General features: G+C 43.9%; 1 pseudogene; it reads left to right on the plus strand.

Moving 5' to 3' along the window:
- Window positions 1–2,106: 2,106 nt before the first annotated feature.
- On the plus strand, window positions 2,107–8,315 carry LOC136544188 (protein MAIN-LIKE 1-like; annotated as a pseudogene).
- Window positions 8,316–10,019: the final 1,704 nt, after the last annotated feature.

A 10,019-nucleotide genomic window follows, 5' to 3' on the forward strand; every position in this document is an offset into this window, starting at 1 on the left:
AAATCTCTTATCTTGTTATGGAGATAGTTAGACAGTTAGATACTTATTTGTTTAGGTCGATAGTTAGATAATTTAGTTAGCAAATGTAGTTAGATATTATGGTTAGTTATCTTATAATACTATACCTGTAATAACTTGGTTGATGTGCATACCAACTAGATGGACAATGTAGTCATCCTGTATCATGGAGGAAGTGTGGAGGAAGATGAGTTTGGTAATGTCAGTTTTGTTGGAATGCAAAGGGTGCCAGTGATTCGATGATCGGCCATTGTTTGGTGAGTTGTTTGGTAGGGCTCATGATGAGCTTAAATGCAATTCAAATGAAGATGCCATCTTAGTTGAGGGGTACTTCACCATGGCAAGTCAGGGACAATTTTGAGGCGGTTGGTCCCAATTGCATCAGAGGCTCAATGGGACAAATATGTCAAAACTGTCATGAAGAATGAGTTTCAATGTTTGGATTTGGTTGTGCGGAAGTTGTCCAATGATCCCACCCCTCATGGGTATTCACCCCCTAATGTTCATTCACCCCCTCATGGGTTGTCGCTAGCACTAGAGAATCTGGCACCCTATGAGCCTCTGTTACCCAACTGTGAGGTGGATGTGGAAGATGCGGTTGTGGTGCCCGATGCTCAATCTGCCCCTAATGAGGTTGGTGTATTTCCTGGTGTCCGTGCAGAATGTGGGACTGATGATGTTGTAGGTGCCCCTCAGGAGATCCTTTTGACCCAAAATCATCATAGTAAGTGATTTAGTAACACTTTGGCTCTCCTTATTCTTTGTTCATTCCATTCCTTTGTCTCAGTGGTATTCATATTTGTGCTTTAAATGCAGGAGGCAATCCTAATAATGATGGTTGTGCTCCTGTTCCTCCATCAACCAACGTGGACCTAGGGTTTATGGCCTCTAACAGTGTAGATGTTGATATTGCGGATGATGATGAGCCTTATGGCACAACAAGGGCCGCTGATTCTGATGATGACTGCCTAGTTGCAGCTTTGAGCGAACAAGAAATAGAGCTCATCAGATGCTTGTGTCCTGATCGTGATCCACGGGTTCATGAATTCAGCGACCTTAGTCATTCTCAACATGCTTATGGAGAAGGAAGAGATGACGAGCTGCTAGAGACTCCTGAGGCCGATGGCAGCGTGGAAATTCAGTTGGGCATGGTCTTCAAGGACTTGCCCACCTTAAGAAAGTAGCTACAGGATTATTCTGTGAGACATAAGAGACCATTCAAGGTGCGGCACTCCCATGTGGAGCATCGTTACATGGTGGTGTGCGAGATGGCAGATTGTAATTGGAGGGTCTATGCTCGCAAACAGAAGGCCATAGGGAAATTCAAGATCACCAAAATTGTAGGTCCACATACTTGTGCCTAGACAGAACTAAAATAGAAGCATAGACAGTTGACCTCTACCCTCAATGCCAGAAAGTTATACACAACTTTGAAGGGTCAGCCCAACTTGAAGGTCATGACAATTATGGAGATGAGTAAGGAGATATTTAAGTATGACATAAAGTACGGGAAAGCATGAAGGGCAAAGCAACGGGCCTAAAAGATGATATATGGGGACTAGGAGGAGGGGTACGAGCAGTTGCTTGCAATGTTCAATGCAATGAAAGCAATAAATCCAGGCATGCATTACGAGTATATCCCAAAGCCAAATGAATGAAAGGACGGGAGGCATATATTCTTTTGTGCATTCTGGTGCTTTGCCAGTGCGTCAAGGCCTTCAGGCACTGTCGTCTAGTGTTATCCATTGATAGTACTTTTCTGCTTAGCAAGTACATGGGCACACTTTTGGTAGCCATTTTGTGTGACACAGACAACGCATTGGTTCCTTTGGCTTTCGCTTTGGTGGAGAGGGAGAACAAAGATAGCTAGGGATGGTTCTTGCGGCTTGTTAGGATCCATGTCGTTGGCCCTCATAGGTAGGTAGGTGTCATATCTGATAGACACCAGGCATACTCAGTGCCATACAAGAGCAGATTTCGGGGTATGCACCTTTGCACCACCGTTGGTGCACTCGACACCTTGCCGAGAATTTACTTCGTAAGAATGGTACGAAGGACAACTTTCCTCTATTCGAGGAGGTTGCTCGCATGCTTGAGGTGCTGTTCTTCGATGAGAAGTTGGAGCAGCTAAAAACGACAACAAACATAGAAGGTAGGCAGTGGCTGAGAGGATTGATGAGAGAACCTAAGAAATGGACAAGAGGCTACGACGATGGTGGATGGAGATACAAGTTTCAGACTAGCAACATGGCGGAGTCATTTAATAGTGTACTCAAGGGTATACGTGCCATGCCCATCAATGCCATTGTATCATTCACCTTTTATGGGCTAGTTGCATGGTTTAACAAGAGACACGCTCAAGCAATGGCACTACAGAGTAATAATCAGAAATGGGCACCTAAACCTAAGATGCATCTTGACAAGGCAAAGGAAAGGGATGTAATTCACGTACATGCCATTGGCCGCTTAGTCAGGTGAAAATAACTAATGTTTCACATGCATTTTTACTAGTACCAAAAAGTTATTTATTTATTCATATAAAACTAATTTGTACTTTGTCATTATATTTTGTAGGATGGAGCCGTTCCACCTGCTGGAGCCGTACTACGAGGAGAACCACCGAGGATGACTCACCGCGGAGGGGGCGGTAACGACTTTACTTCTGCATGTTATTTTTTCTCTGCACATGTACTTGTGTTCACGAATTATTCTAATAATTTCTATTTTTTTGCAGGAACTGTACCCTCTTCGTCCTCGAACCCACGATAAGTTCGAGGACATGCGGTACGATGACAGGTACACTCCTCTCCTTGAGAGGGCTGGACTTAACGTTGTATCATTCCAGGTTCGCCGTGGGTTGCCTGCCTTCAACCCCGCGGCGATCTCAGCTCTAGTCGACAGGTACCAATATTATGAACAGATTCACTTCCATTTATATTTTTGGTTCTCGATGTGGATATAATCGTAGTACTTCTTTCTTGTTTTGTAGATGGAGGCCGGTGACTCACAGTTTCCACCTACCTTGCGGTGAGATGACTGTTACTCTTCAGGACACGTAGAAGTTCCTAGGTGTCCGTATAAGTGGCCGCCTAGTTATCGGCCACTGCACTGCTACTGGTTGAAGAGGTAGAGTGGAGGTCTTCCTTGGAAGAGAGCTTCCTCCAGAGGCACCGGGTACCCGCTCCTCTAGAGTGCTCATTAGTTGGCTGAGGCAGAACTTTGGTCAGTGTCCTGATCATGCAGACGAGTAGACAATTACCTACTACTTAGGGCATGGATCATGCACATTTTTGGTTGTGTTATGTTCCCCGACGCGATGGGAGACACTGCGTCATGGATGTACCTGCCCTGTCTTACTGATTGGGACACGACGAGGGGCTACAACTAGGGTTCCGCAGTGCTGGGGTACTTGTACAAGCAGCTTTACGAGGCGTGCCGCCGGAGTTCGCAGAACTTTTCATTAGGAGGATGTGTTTACCTGCTTCAGCTTTGGATGTGGTCTCGTCTACCAGTTGGTCGGCCCCAAGTTGGTGATCCTTGTCCCTAGTTTAAGGTGCATGGCCTTCGACGTCGGCCGACGTATGCCTACCTTTGGGATTAGGTTAAGGATCCCTTCGCCGGGAGTAAACGCGCCTACATCGAGTTCGACGCACTCACGCCAGGGCTGGTGAGTTAGCTGCATTTCATATACTAATTTGTTTTTCCGATGTAAGCACTATGTGACTAAAGAATCAAATGTAGGTTACTTGGGAGCCGTACGACGATGAACAGTACGAGCACATTGGGTTCAACATCATGTGTAAGATGGACGAAGACATGTACCTGATGCGGTGCCCGTTGATCTGTTTCTACGCGGTTGAGTTCCACCTGCCATACCGGGTTGCACGCCAGTTTGGGTTGAGGCAGGAGTGCTCGTAGAGCCGTTCTCGATGTCAATAGACTTGCACAAGTAAGCGTCTTTGAACTGTTGTATACTTTATTGAATATGATGACGTCAATAGATAGAATAAATAAATTTACCATTTTTATAATGTTAATCGTAAATATTAATAAACATGCTCATTCATGCTGTCATTCATGTTAGCCGTAAATAATGTTAGCCGTAAATACTAACTCTAGCGGACAGCGACCACCCAGAGTGAATATCACCTCATGAGCATGACAGCCATACATCCATCACACATGCTGTCATTGTTTTTTTTTTGGCTTTGCTGCCGGCTGCCCAAATATTCAGCGTTTTTTTTTGGCTATTGTGTTCTTGCCCCTATTTTGAACCTCAATTGTGATTTTACTCCTATTTTCTTTCACTTTATGTTTTTACGCTTTTCTAAAATGAAGGTTCAGTTTACCCCTACTCCGTGAACAGTGGCGGATGTGGGATGCGGGATAAGGGGGGGCTAAAACAACAGAGATGTTGATTTGCACGAAGATTTAACGGTGAAATCAAGTTTTTGCTACAGTAATTAGCATTGAAATCAAGAAATTAGGGGGGGCTGGAGCCCCCCCAGCCCCCCCTTTGGATCCGCCACTGTCCGTGAACAGCAGGTAACGGTGTTAAAAAAAGTTAAAAGATGACATGTTTGCCCTTCCGAATATTGCGTTTTTGTCTCTATTTCAAACCCCAATTGTCATTTTACCCCCACTTTCTTCCACTTTGTGTTTTTACCCCTACTTTTTCAAAACAAAGGCTCCATTTACCCCAATTCTTAACTCAGTTATCTACATCTGGATCAAAACAATTAAAATTAACAAAAGCCCTGTGAAAAGACAAACTTACCCCTTATCTCTCGATCGTCTCTATTAGGGTCGTCTCTCTCAACGCTAGCAGACAGCGGGCGGCTGGGTGCGGCGGCGGAAGGACAACGTCGGGCCGTTGGGCGGGCGCGGCGAGCGGGCATGTGCGGCCAGGCGGAGGAAGCGGCACGGGCACGCACATGCGCACTAGTCGCACACCGCCCGACGGGCCCGCTGTTGGCCTTTCGCCGCCGCCGCACCCAGCCATCCGCTAGAGTTGAGAGAGAGAGAGAGGCGGGTCTTTGGCTCAATGGTTGGCTGCTTTCACGAGATGCCCGCGCCCGCACCAAGCAGAGCCACGTGTCTGGCTGCGCGCCCACGTCAGGCTAAGCAACGCGCGCCCGCGCCGCTTCATCCGCCTGGCCGCACGCGCTCGCTCGCCGCGCCCGCCCGACGCTGTCCTTCCGCCGCCACCACCGCCGCACCTAGCCGCCCGCTGCTTGATAGCGTTGAGAGGGACGACCCTGAGAGAGACGACCGAGAGATAAGTGGTACGTTTGTCTTTTCACAGGGTTTTTGTTAATTTTTAATTGCTTTGATCCGAATGTAGATAACTGAGTTAAGAATTGGGGTAAATGGAGCCTTTGTTTTGGAAAAGTAGGGGTAAAAACACAAAGTGGAAGAAAGTTAGGGTAAAATCACAATTGGAGTTTGAAATAGGGGCAAAAATGCAATATTCGGAAGGGCAAACTTGTCATCTTTTAACTTTTTTAACACCGTTACCTGTTGTTCACGGAGTAGGGGTAAACTGAACCTTCGTTTTGGAAAAGTAGAGGTAAAAACATAAAGTGAAAGAAAATGAAGGTAAAATCATATTTGAGGTTCAAAATAGGGATAAGAATACAATAGCCCTTTTTTTCGGCCAGAGGCCAGAGCAAAGCAGCCGTGCTTCCACCAGTGATGACTGATGAGCCCTGGTGGCCGCTTCATTTCGCAAATACTTTATTTGGTGACCATCTGAGAAATGCTGCACGGCTGTGAAACTTCTGGAGCTTTTCGATAGAGTGCTAACTGTTGAGGATAGTATCCACTACCTGCATTGCATAACAAAAAAGAAAGCACAATCAAAATGATTTCAGATAGCAGATAGTTTCAAATACCACACAGTTCTATTTTGTATCCTGTTTCCTGCAGTGAGTATCCACACAATACCTGTTCGGAGTATCCACACAAGAATCTACAGTTGTGGTACATTCTCAACTGTCTTTTTTCCAGGACATTTAAAACGGCAAAGCACTATAAAAATTTAACATGGTTGCTGTTAATAAAAATCTGCAGTTGTGAATGCAGCACAACTGTGTGCATATAGCATCTTGGTTAAAAAAGCTTTCCCCACCAATTACTTGATTAAAAAAATAAAAAAGCTTAAAGCTGTGCCGACTAATATAATTAGAGTAAATCTTGGTTAAAAAAAAGCTTTCCCCACCTGTTACTTGATTAAAAAAATAAAAAAGCTTGAAGTTTATAGTTTGCAATTTCATTTCTGTCACCCTACAGGATCGATCGTCGGAAACAAAAGAAGGAGACGGATTTTAAGACCTTGCACCGTAAGACCACTGGGATCACTTTCATGAGAACTTATATGAGAATGACCGGCCCCACAAGAACGAGAACTTTAGAGCGTACCTATCTTGGTACAGACGGGCAACAAGGACCAAGCTGAAGGTGCAATGGACCCAAACAGACTATGCCAACATTGAGTTCTCCGACGATGAACAAACGTCTTACAACCTTGCTACGAGGGCCGGGACACAGGTGGAGCCTGCGCCGATCCTGGACCGAGTGGTAATGTCAACTATAACCCCATCTTATTTATTTCAGCTGGGAATGCTCTTGAGTCTTCACCTCTATCTGCAACATATTATGTTGGGGCTAATTATCTGAAATACATGTGTGAATTCTTGTACCACACAAACTGAATGATCCATGCCAATGTACCGTACACGTATTTTCATCATGGTTCCATCCTTATATTCTGTGATTCCCATGCCTTTTTACCTAGCTTTACATGGTTAGCTAATTATAGTTTAAGCAAACAAATTTATAAAATGTCACTTAATGCAAGCTGGATTAGCATGCACGCATGATTTACAAGATAGTTGGCTTCAATGCATGGTTAGCTAATTTTGATTAAGTGTTCAATTTATGTACACCTCCACTGCTTGCTCTGTACTGTTCGGTTGTCCATCTACCATTACCCAGCTAATTGCCTGAGCTATCCCCGTCCCTGCAGCTAAGCCTGTAGCAATATAGAACAGGCTTATAGCTAAGCAAGCTCTGAGTTAATCGACACAGTCAAGCAGCATATATATAAAAAAAACAATCTGAGCTCAGTCATGTACTTTTCAGTTTTCATGACTAGTCAGTTCATCGACGGCTTCCTGGGCCTGTACTTGTCAATGAGCCTACAAATCATTTAGATATACATGGGAAAACAAAGTTCTGCGAATTAATTACTGCATGTTTTTCATTATCATATTACTGCATGTTTTTTTTTTCTGAAAACAGATCTGAAGTGATCTGAAGTAGCAGCGATCTTATTTTGCTTAGACACTGGTAGTAACAGTGATCTTATTTTCTTATTGTTGTCAATCAATACACCTCTTCTAGTGAATGTTGACGAGAACAAAATGGTTAGGACTGAGAAGCGGATTATGTGGCTGATTTGGCAAGCTGCTACTTTTCTGAAATTTCAGTCATTGTCAAAGGACACCGGTTACTATTGTTATCTGAAAACTGATTTTGCAAGCTGCTACTTTTCTGAAATTTCAGTCACTGTTATTTGAATTAGTTTGGTGATGACTATATCATTTATCTTAGCATTTCGCTTTTGCATGTGTTATTTCGTTTCTTCTCAGTTTGTATTTTGAAATAGTAATTTCAATATCAAAATTTCAGTAAGATTCTAATTTCAGATTTTAAGCGCATTAATATTTGTTTATTTTTTTGCAGGGCAACGCGCTGAAGCAATCTGTGATTGAGATCGAACGGTTTCTAAGGACAGGCGTGGACGAGCACACACTAGATAGCTTTCCAGGAGTAAGTCGACACTAGCCCTCTTGTTGTTTTATGCTTAAGTAAGTTGTTTGAGCTAGTGGTTTACTACTTAATATCTTTGCATCTTTGCATGACAGAGGCTAGCACGTAGGCCGCGACGTGCTGTAGCTCGTTGTGGTTGTGGTACTAGCGCTGCGATGGACGTACACGGGCCACACGCACGACAATGGGACACACCTGTAGACCTCGGTTCTTCTTCTCACAGAGGTACTAGCGCTACGACTGTGAACACTTTCCAAGGCCACGGAGACGAGGACGACAAGGAAGGTGATGAGGAGGCCAAGGAGCGTTGTTACGATGAGCTTGGCGAGTCTCAGCTCTAGGACCCTCCTTCGACTCACCCTATGCAGGTTGTAGGAACGAGAAGACGTCGTTCGCCTTGCACGTACACTCCAGGCACCGACGCTCTTGGCCACAAGGGCAAGGGTAAGACTAGGAGACAATGACGACGACTTGTAGGTTAAGACTATGGTAACAACTTAGATCCGATGCCACAAATTATTTGGGCTGCATGGACTTTGCTTATTTTGCATGTGTGGAGATTTGGAAAGTATGTAGTTACTTTCCTATAACTAGTTGGGACTGTATGGATATTGTGTATTATTTGGACTATGCAGGACATGTTATGTTGATTGTGATGTTCGATATAGTTGTATTGTGGTCTTTGGATGATTAAATGTTTGGATTATATAATAATATCTCTGCTTGTAACCGTGGATGCTCCTGAAATAAGGGAAACTTTTATGAATTTTTTCCGTGAATCATTAATTATACTACACTGCTACAAAGGCACAAATGTAGTACACAGATTAAATGTTAATTTATTAGAACGTGTATAGTCCAATCGTATCATACAGATGCTATGCAGATGAATCTAGCCTTTTCAGTAACCGTGAACGAATCTAGGCTTTTCAGACAATAGTACACCCATAGGTACGAAGGCATGCAAGGAAGCACAACTCCACTCTATCTCCACCATCCATCTTATTACTGTTTGATCCAAGGGCTGAGGTGAAGAGACACACGGATCGCTGACATGGCACATTGAGAGGCCTCCATTCCTCCTCTCAACCTATAAATAACCCCTCACTTTCTCTCATTCAAACACACAACAAGGAGAAAGAGCACTCCTCAGCATTTTTTCGTTGCAGTACCAATGTCTAGAGGGTCGTCCAGAGGGAGAGGAAAGGGGAAGGGAACTACCATTAGGTGGGAGGGTCCTCTTGGTCCCGATTTCTTTGAGGAAGCTCTTTATGAGAGGTCTCCAGTTGAGAGTAAAAGTGATTTCATCAAAGAGGCACCACTGAGAGGATACGGTGAATGAAAAGAAGAGTGGCCAAAATGCATGCATGGTGAGGACTGTCTAGTGCAGATGTTCACCGAGGGAATAGATGGAGGCCGATGTTTCTTCAAATGCCCGCGAGCATGGGTAATTGCTATTACTATTTGTTTCTTCAATATGTTTCTCTTCTATACAACTTACATGATATACTTATTGCAGTCTTCCTTGTCCGAAGAAAACTGTGGGTTCACTAGGTGGGTCGATCCTCGATCTATTTATCCGCATGCAGAGTACATCTACTACCTACAGGACCGTATCTTCGATCCAGAGAGGGAAGTTAGCAGTGGTTACAAGAACGACGAATAGGAAGATGACAACAATGGTGCTAGTTCACAGGAGGCACTCTACAATGATCCATATTGCACCTACCCTAATCACAGGAACAAGGGTCCTCCACAGCCACCACCACCAACAATAGGAGGATACTTTGGAGAAGGTGCAACACAATTTTCTATATGGCCACACTACTAGGACAAACCAATCTTTTTAACGGGCGACATCCATGTGTTTGTTTTTTTGCTTTAATCATCTAAGGCATGTTAGGGTTAGTCAAAGGAAATATGTACCCTTGTTTGGCACATGTTCTCACATGCCATTTCATGTGCTTGTTGTTTGTTTCAGTTATCTAAGGCATGTTAGGTTTAGTCCATGACCTCTGTACTCTAGTTTGGTACATGTTATCACATGCCATTTCATGTGTTGTGTGCGTTGAATTAGGTAATCCACTATTTTGTTACGTTTTATTTGCACTATGCGATCTCATTTCACTACCTATGTAATATTAAACTCAATATTATGACAACAAATA

The sequence above is a fragment of the Miscanthus floridulus genome, chromosome 3 (assembly GCF_019320115.1).
Source record: "Miscanthus floridulus cultivar M001 chromosome 3, ASM1932011v1, whole genome shotgun sequence".
Lineage (NCBI taxonomy): Eukaryota > Viridiplantae > Streptophyta > Magnoliopsida > Poales > Poaceae > Miscanthus > Miscanthus floridulus.